The sequence below is a fragment of the Empidonax traillii genome, unplaced genomic scaffold (genome assembly GCF_003031625.1).
Source record: "Empidonax traillii isolate 1590-97213 ecotype Southwest subspecies unplaced genomic scaffold, ASM303162v1 scaffold1292:size136317, whole genome shotgun sequence".
NCBI lineage: Eukaryota > Metazoa > Chordata > Aves > Passeriformes > Tyrannidae > Empidonax > Empidonax traillii.
In genome coordinates, this window is record NW_020956485.1 from 126,442 (window position 1) to 136,317 (window position 9,876).

The following is a 9,876-nucleotide window of genomic DNA, read 5'->3' on the forward strand; positions in this document are numbered from 1 at the left end:
GGGCTCTGCTCCCAGGGAACAGGGACAGGACAAGGGGAAACGGCCTCAAGCTGTGCCAGGGGAGGCTCAGGTTGGCCCTGAGGAGGAATTTGTTGCTGGCAAGGGTGGTGAGGCCTTGGCAGGGGCTGCCCAGGGAGGTTTGGAGTGCCCAGGCCTGGAGGGATTTCCAAGCCCTGTGGATGTGGCACTTGGGGACATGGCCAGCGACGGCCTTGGCAGTGCTGGGGACGGTTGGACTCGATGGGCTCCGAGGGTTTTTCCAAACAATTCTGTGATTCCATTAAAAACAACCAACAAACCAGACAAACAAATGACCTGCACGAGGGGGTTCAGGCGCAGCTGCTGGAGTCAGGTGAGCTCCACAGCAGGGACACACCCACCAGGTGAGCCCCACACCAGGTGAGCTCCTCGCTGTGGCTAAACAAGGGTACCCAGTGCTCAGCAAACCCCCACTGCCCCTGCACCCACTCCTGAGATTTGTTTTCCAGTGACAACATCCTGGGAGGGTGGGGAGGCCCTGGCACAGGTTGGCCAGAGAAGCTGTGGCTGCCCCTGCATCCCTGAAAGTGTCCAAGGCCAGGCTGGATGGGGTTTGGAGCAACCTGGGCCAGTGGAAGGGGTGGCACTGGATGGGATTTAAGGTCCCTTCCCACTCAAACCATTCCATGATTCCATGACACTCTCCTCCTGAGGGGGCTGTGACCATGGCAGGGGACAATCCAGAGCTCCTCTCCCACCTCTCTGGGGGTCCCTGACCAGGGCTGACCCCCTCCAGCACCTCCCACACTCCTCCCATCCCAACACCACCTCCAGCCCCTCTGTCTCAGCCGGTAAATCCCGGGATTTACTTGGCCGCCGGCAGTCTCTCCATCTGGCAGGAGATCCGCAGATCCCACAGCAGCCTCGAGCCCCAGCTGGAAGGACACAGGGATGGGGTCCCCCAGCCTGGCACAGAGGTTGGGGACACCTCAGCAAGTCCCCAAGGTGCTGCCTCGGGGAGCCACAGGTGCCTCCTCAATCCCTCCAGCCCTGGAGCAGGACACGCTTCCTGCCCTGCCCTTCCCACCCCGGGAATTCTGTCCCGTCACATCCATCCTTCCCCATCGGTTTTGGGGTCCCCATCCTTGTTCTCCCCACGGTGCCATGTTTCTCCAGGAGCAGGGAAGCAGAGCAGAGGTGCTGCCTTCCCAGGAATGTGCAGCATTCCCAGGAATCGCAGACCAGGCGGGGTTAAATTCCTCAATTACCCTTGAACAAGGATGTGTTCCCTTCCCACGGGCTGCCAACATCAGGCACTGTTTTGGGGCAGGTGGGGTTGTTTGGAGGGTTTGATTTTGGGGGGATTGGGGGTTTTCTGTTTAATAACTTCATAATTATGGATATTTGTCCTCCTGGAGCTGCATCCAGAGCTCCCACTGGGTCACAGGGCAGCCCCTTCACCTCCCTGACCGAAACTGCTTCCTTGGTCAGCACTTCCCACCCCACAGCCCAAAACCCCCCGATCCATCACCCCCCACCTCCCAGCCCCACATCCCTGCAGGCACCACCCCATCACCCCACGGAGACGAGCACGAGCCCTCTCCAGACTTTTCCTCCTCGGAAGTTTCCTTCTCCCTCCGCGCTCCACAACCCGCAAACACTTTCTAAACCCACGGGGGTGCGAAGGAAAACGGCACCTTTTATGGTGAAAGCCAGAGAATCCAGGCTGGAGGAGTTGTGTGTGTCCCCCCCCCCCCCCAATCCCACCATCACTCCTCCCCTTTCCTCGGCTCCCAGCTGCTCCCTCAGCTTCCCACCGAGCTTCCTACAGCCTCCTGAGTCGGGAACAGCTTTCTCCAGGCGGTGACTCAGAGGATCCCAGCCCCTGTGCCTGTCTCATGACTTCTCCCCCCCCAGCAGGATCCAGCGTTTGCGGTGCTGCCGATTCATCCCCGCGTGCCCAGGGTGTCTGGGACGACAGATCACGTTCCCCCTCCTCGGCCCAGCGCCACCTGGAGCGCTCCTGTCCACAGGGAAGGGCTGAGGACATGCCCAGAGACGCAGGGATGCTCGGGAAGGGCCTTTAGGAAAAAGGAGCCGCTTTTTTCTCAGGGAAAAAAACTCCTCTGGAAAGGCCGAGGTCGTGATCACAGAACCATGGAATGGTTTGGGTGGGAAGGGACCTTAAAGCCCATCCAGTGCCACCCCTGCCATGGGCAGGGACACCTTCCACCGGCCCAGGTCGCTCCAAGCCCCGTCCAACCTGGTCTTGGGCACTTCCAGGGACAGGGATGAGCGAAGGAGCTCAAGCAGCTCTTGGAGCTGCGCCTTAAACAGCTCCTTCTGACCAGACACAAAATCCAAACACCTCAAGCTCGTGCGCCAGCCTTTAAAAAAAAACCCTCCAGAATCCCAACATCCTCCATGGACAGGGATTTCCAAGTGATGTAACACTCGTGAAAGGTCCTTGCGTGAAACGAGAGCCGTCAAGAAAAATTCGGGTCAGAAGAATAATCAAGGAGAAGAATCAACACTCCCACCCCCTGCTGAAGGTGATGGGGAAGTGACTCCATTGCCAGGACTTGGGGAGGAAAAAAAGGAAAACGGGGATGGCACGAAGAGGGGGAAACTGCGTGGATGCAGATCATGAGTGACATGAGCAAAGCAGCCTCCAAACATGGCCAGAAACTGCCCAAATAGGGAGGGAAAGAAAATATGAAGTGAAAACATGGATCTGAGTCAGGAGAGCCGAGAGGAACCCAGAGAGGCCGAAGCCAGACAGGGAGGAACAAGAAGTTTAATGGAAAGTCCCCCAAGGAGAGTCCCACTGTGCTGGGAAGGGAGGAGTCAGGAGAGGCAGGGAATGGCTTTGGGACACCCCAGGATTGTCTGCAGGGCTGCTGTCCCCACTCTGCTCCACTGGGCAGGACCCTCCCCGGCTCCACCCTCCTGTCAGGGAGTTGGAGAGAGCAGGAATGGGACAGACCTGCTTCCTCAGCTTTCCCATCGTCACCGTGGGGATCCTCATCCCTGGCAATTCCTGACACATCACCAGACAGAACGTTTCATCTGCTGCAGGTGATTCCTGCAGGGATCAGCTCTCTGGTACCACACACTGCCTGACCTCCTTCCCGACTCACCTTCATCCCACCCAAGAGCTTATCCCTTTCTAATCACCTGCCTCTCCAGAGGAAGCCGTGCTGTGCCAGCCCAGCAGCTTCCCAGCGTCCTGCTGGCTCCCAAGGGCTCACCCCACCCGTCCTGGATGGGGTGTGAAGCCACGAGAGCCACAGTTGTGCTCATCCCTAAACCCAGCCTGTGGCGCGTCCGGAGCCGGAGCCGCTCCGGCGGCAGAGGCTGAAAGCGAACGATTGTCCTTGGCTTCATCCAAACAGAACTGCTGTGTTGCAGGGATGGCAGGACAGTGTTCCCACAGCTGTGTCCCACCCCTGTGCCCCCACAGCCCTTGGGAGTGACCCGGCCATGCTGGAGGGCCAGCTGGGATTGGGGTGGCCGGAGCAGCATCGCTTACCCAGGGGTTCAGGCTCCTTCCCTCACCTCCGAGAGGGGCATTCCCAACTTCCCCCCCCAGTGAAGGACACAGCTGAGAACCTGACAGGAGATAAACACACACCTGGCACTTTCCACGCTGCCTGGAATCCACTGCAGGGTTTTCCAGGTCTCACTGAACAGGTGCGTGTCTGGGTTCCCAAATACTGGATGTGTGACTGCAGGTGTTTAAACCAAACACCAAACATTGGGGCAAGGGGAGGGCCAGAGGCCTCTCCCACCCTAAAAGAGTAATGTTATCACCGTTTTGGAGTGGGGCTGACTTGGAATCACGTAATTGTTTGGGATGGAAAAGGCCTCTGAGCCCACCTAGTCCAACCGTCCCCAGCCCTGCCAAGGCCACCACTGACCCCTGTCCCCACCTTGTCATATCCACACAGCTCTGAAATCCTTCCAGGGATGGGGACAGTACCACTGCCCTGGGCAGCTGTGCCAGGGCTGGACAGCCTTTTCCAGGAAAGGAATTTTCCCAGGAAGCTCGCCTGGCACAGCTTGAGGCCGTTTCCCCTTGTCCTGTCCCTGTTCCCTGGGAGCAGAGCCCGACCCCCCCCCGGCTCCCCCCTCCTGGCAGGGACTTGCAGAGCCAGAAGGTCCCCCCTGAGCCTCTTTTTCTCCAGGATGAGCCCCCCCAGCTCCCTCAGCTGCTCCTGCTGCTCCAGACCCTTCCCAGCTCCCTTCCCTCCCCTGGACTCAAGGATTTGGAGGCTCTGAGGAAGCTGCTGCTGCTCCCCTCTGGCTGCAGAGCTGAGCCCCCGGTGCATCCAGACAGGGATCCTCTGGCTCAGGAGCTGTGAGAACCTGGGCAGGGTGATTTGGGCCCAGGTCCAGTCCTGCCCCCCAGCCCCTGCCTGGGCAGGGTGTGACTGTGTCAGACTGAGAAGAGCCTTATCTGGGCCATCAGCACAGCTCAGAGCTCGGGGCTGGGAGGAAGACGCCGCACACACAGCACACCGAGAAGCCGCTTTGCTCCACTTCCTCCAGCTACCCACAAAAACACCTCTGCTGCAGACACGCAGCCACACTCAGCTCTTCCTCCCCAAAAACCCCCCTGCCGCATCATCTCCATCCAGCAGCACCCAGAGACACAGAAATAACGTGCAAGACGCTCCAGCTCGCGGTGACGAGGCAGTGGGAGCTGCCAAACGAGCGGCTGCTCCCGGCAAAGGGACACGTGGCACTTTGAGCCGCTCCAGAAACAAAATAACATTGGAACTGGTGCGGGAGGAGGGGAGAGGGAGGGAGGGCTCTCACTGCTGCTTTTCCACAGGCCCCGACCTCCATCCACTGCCTGCCCCTAAAAGCAGCCCCCAAACCATCTCAGAGGGTCCCCCCAGTCCCCAAACCCATTGGGCCTCCCCTGGGGCCGGCTGCCAACCTGGAAGGGACAACCACACTCTGGATATGGGGAAAGGTAGATTCCTAGGAGCAGGAATTCCCTGCCCCGAGGCCTGCAGGCTCCCAGAGCTCTGCTTTGCCAGAACAGGAGTGTTCAGTGGTCAGGAAGGTCAGAGCCACGGAGAGGAACAGACACCAGACCCCGGAGAGAGGGGGAAGAGAAGCGCCCGCAGCTCATCCCATCCCCCCAGATCATCCCCTGATCCCCCCAGGTGTCACAGGGAACCACACCCAAGGGGTTTTGGGGTTAACTCCTCCTCCTGCAGCCCAGGGAGCTCCAGGGCACGTTTTTACCTCGGGTCAAGTGAGGTTTGTTTGTCTTCTTAGCATCCATAAAACCACAGCCGCCACTGCAGCCCAGCGCTAGGAACGGGAAAACGGGACTCGCTGCAAGGAAAGGCTTTGGATTTGGGGAGACACACGAGCTGGGATGTGAGAGACCAGAAAGAAATGGGCAAATAAAATATTCCAGACGGGTCAAGAATCTGGTTGCAACACCTGGTTTAGGTCAGGGCTTCCTCCCCACCCACCTTCCCAAAACACTGACACGGGTGTTACACACCAGGAACACCGGCCACGGGCACGGCAGCAGGAATTGCAGGCAAGGAGGTCCAGCCAGACATGGGAATGTTCCCTCCAAAGGAGGAGAAACCTTCTCGATGTCCAGTCCAAAGGGCTGCCCAGGGGAGGGTGGAGTCCCCGTTCTGGAGGGATTTCAAAGCCCTGTGGACGTGGCACTTGGGGACACGGTCAGTGGTGGCCCTGGCCGTGCTGGGAATGGTTGGACTTGACAGGCTCTGAGGCATTTTCCAACACAACCCCCTTGGTGATTCCATGATTAATCTCTCCTGATGCCCCTCTCTAGGCTGAACAATCCCAATTCTCCCAGCCATTCCTCATGGGAGAGATGCTCCATCATCTCCACGGCCTCCTCTGGACCTTCCCGGCAGCCAGGAGCAGCCCTGCACGTGGCACAGCCATTCCCATCCCCTCTCTCCCTCTCCAAATATTGACCCAGCAAACAGCTCCATCCCCGGTGCCAACCCCAGGTGGCTTTTCCACGGCGGGGATTTTGCCGGGCCCCGCGTTACCAGAGCTGAGTCAGACCCGTGAGTCACCGGCCACGGCCACGCACGAGGGTGACACGGCCACCTCCCCCCACCCCCGGGCCTCCTGCGGCACCAGAGGCTGCAAATCCACCCCAAACACAGGTGGGGCAGCAGCAGGAGGAGCCCCGGGAGGCCCTGCCCTGCCCAGTGGATCCACTGCAGCTTCTCCCCGCAGGAAGCAGAGCCAGGGAGAGCTCGAGGAGCTGCTCCCTCCCTGTTCATGTCCTTGCTCAGGAGCAGGGAAGGTGGACCTTAAAGCCCACCCAGTGCCCCCCCCTGCTGTGGGCAGGGACACCTTCCACTGGCCCAGGTTGCTCCAAGCTCTGTCCAACCTGGCCTTGGACACTCCCAGGGATCCAGGGGCAGCCACAGCTTCTCTGGCCAACCTGTGCCAAGGCCTGCCCACCCTCCCAGCCAGCAATTCCTTCCCAATATCCCATCTAACCCTGCCCTCTGGCAGCTTAAATCCCCCAGGAGAACCCCAGAGGACTGGTCAGAGCCTGGAGCGCCCGGTGAGTGCTGGGGTCAGGATGGGCAGGGACAGGGGCACAGCAGTGGATCCTCAGTGGCTCACCCAGATACGCACGGGTCCAAAATCCCTGGAATTTGTTTGTTCGAGTCCCAGTTCCCCCAGGAAGAGGCCATGCCTGTCCAGTGCTCCCTATCCTAAACATAAGGCCTCCAGCCACGTTAAACACCATTTGGAATCGAGCTGCCCTGGACTCCCAGGCCACAGGGGATGCACAGACAAAACCCCTCGGATCCTGAGGCAAAACCTGGCACAATCCCAGCCCTGGAAAGCTGTCATTCCCTCGGATCCCGAGGCAAAGGCCAGCACAATCCCGGCCCTGGAAAGCTGTCATCTGCCTGCAGCATCGGGAAGAGCCAAGAGAATTAAAAACATCCATTTACAGAGAATAATGTGCACAATCACCACACAATAAAACAGACTCCGGCAAGAAAGGAAGCAATTCCCACTGCTGGGAGCGTTCAGCTCCACACATTTAAGCTCCACACTTTTCCTTGGAGTCCCTCTCCCACAGGGTCCCCTCGGCTGGGCATAGGGCACAGCTGAGGGACATGGGGACATTGGTGCCAGGCAGGTTCTCCCCAGGGACCCCACGGCTCCAGACCCCAGGAGGGAAGGGCTGGGTGCCCCCTGGCCCACGGCCAGGCCGGGAACACAGCGGTTTCACAGCCCCAGCCCCATCTCCTGCGGGGTTAACAGCCCTTGTCTGCTCCCTCCAGAGTGGCAGGACGTGGTCACAGCTCTGCACCACAGCCCCGGTCACGGGGGGGTTGGGCCCCTCCAGGAAGGCAAAGCTCCACCCAGGAAACTCCCCCAGACACACCAGGCTCCCCCAGCAGCACCCCCAGTGCCCCCAGTGACCCCCCCCCCCAGCTGTGCTGAACTCCCCTCCTTGTCCCACTCCAGCCCGGCTCTACTTTCGGTTTTGATCCCACAAAGCGCACTGAGCCACGAGAACATCCCATGGGGACAGGTTGGGAGAGGAGACAGCGCTCCAGGGAGATCTGAGAACCCTGCCAGGGCCTGAAGGGGCTCCAGGAGAGCTGGAGAGGGACTGGGGACAAGGGATGGAGGGACAGGACACAGGGAATGGCTTCCCACTGCCAGAGGGCAGGGAGAGATGGAATAGTAGGAAAGAACTCTGTCTGGGAGGGTGGGGAGGCCCTGGCTCAGGTTTCCCGGAGAAGCTGTGGCTACCCCTGGATCCCTGGAAGTGTCCAAGGCCAGGTTGGACGGGGCTTGGAGCAACCTGGGCCAGTGGGAGGTATCCCTGCCCATGGCAGGGGGCGGGGCTGGATGGGCTTTAAGGTCCCTTCCCACCCAAACCATCCTGGGATTCCAACTCTGGAGACGCTGCAGGGACACCTCAGATCCCACCACCCAGCAGACCTTCCCCTTTCACACCCCCCACTGCCAACGTGGCCCTGCCCCACCACGAATCCCACTGGCACAAACTCCTGGGCCCCATCCTGCCCCATCCTGGCACACCATCCTGCCCCATCCTGGCACACCGTCCTGGCACAGCCCCCTGCCCATCCTGGCACACCATCCTGGCACAGCCCCGTGCCCAGCCCACGGCTCAGCAGGACCAACCCAACCTGTACAGCAATTAGTCACCGGCAGATGAGCGGCTGCCCTTCCTCCCACGTTATCTAAGCTGGGAGGGGGAGCAGGAAAACAGGGTAGTGCTCAGGGAGCGCTGCCAGAGCGGGCCCAAAAATCCCACAGGAGCAGCAGTGGGCCCATCTCTGCATCCCCAGGGACAGGCCCTGGGGGTTGGCACAGCCCCTGGGACACACCTGGAGAGGTGAGTGCCATCCCAGCAGGGAAGAGGTTTGGGTTGCTGTCTTGGACCTGTTCCCTCCCCCCTTCCCATGGCATCCTGGCCCCATCCCCTCCCCTGCAGAGGGGAGTTAAGCCCAAAAATAAAGTCAATAAAAAGGAAATAAGCCAAAATAAAGAAGAACACGATTCACTAAGTGTGAGCTCTTCCCTTCCCAGTGTCATGGAATCATGGAATGGTTTGGGTTGAAAGGGACCTTAAAGCCCACCCATTTCCAACTCTTGCCATGGGCAGGGACACCTTCCCCTATCCCAGGTTGCCCCAACCTGGTCTTGGACACTTCCAGGGATCCAGGGGCAGCCACAGCTTCTCTGGCCAACCTGGGCCAGGGCCTCCCCACCCTCCCAGCCAGAAACTCCCTCCCAAAATCCAGTCTAGATCTCCCCTCTTCCTTTTGGCTGCCCCACTGCAGCCACCACCTCACAGCACCACCCCTCTTCTCCAGACAAGTCCCCAACATTGCACACGTGGGGCATTTGTTTTTCCCTCAGAAACCCCAGGTTTTGGATATCAAGATAAGGAAAACCAGGCTGAAGGAACTCCAGGTCCCTCTGCCCCAGCAGAGACCAACCCCTGCAAACCAGCAGGAGCTGAGGAAGGAGGTGCAGGAGGAAGCACTTGGAAGCAAAGCAAAGGGGGGTCCCACTGCCCAGCGTGGCCCCAGCCCTGCATTCGCTCCCCACAGGACATGGAATCCACTACCAGATGGAGCAGCCACCACCTCCCACAGCCCTCCCACCACAGGGGTGGTCAGGGTGCCAGGGAGAGCAGCTCCTGCCCATCCCAGTGCCAAGGGACGTTGGGACACCGGGAGAAAAATTAATAATAATAACAACAATAATAATAATAATAATAAGCCACCACCTGATCAGGGACGGGACCCCTCAGAGAACCCCAAGCTCTGCCCCAACCCTCCTGGTCTCTGGCATTCCCGTGCTCCCCACGGCTCCTGCTTTCCAGAGGGAGGGTGCTGGGATGCCCAGGGAGCACTGCAAACCCCGGGATGTGAGCCCAGCTCCAGCCTCCCCAGCACCCCATGACAACCAAACCCTGGGCAGAGCAAGGATTCCCCTCCCCAGCTCCGAGCACAGGCTTGGAACAGCCCCAGCCCACCCAGCTGCTCCTCCTGGGAACGTGCCAGGTGGGAAGGGATGCTCAGAGAGGGGACTTCTGCAACAAATCCTGGTTTGGGGTCGCTTCACCTCCTTCATGACGCTCCCAAAGCTCATTTTCACCAGAAGGTGTCGGGGGCAGGACGGCACGAGGAAATACGATGGAAAGAGGCCCCCAAATCCCAAACAAGGAACACCCCATGACCAAAACAACCAATGACAGCACCCGAGGGAGAGAAGGGAAGTGGGAGAGGACGGAGGGACGAGGTGCCCGGCACACCTGGGGGTCAAGAGCCGCTGGGGCACCGGGCTGGGCACAGGGAGTTGCCGGGGGGAACA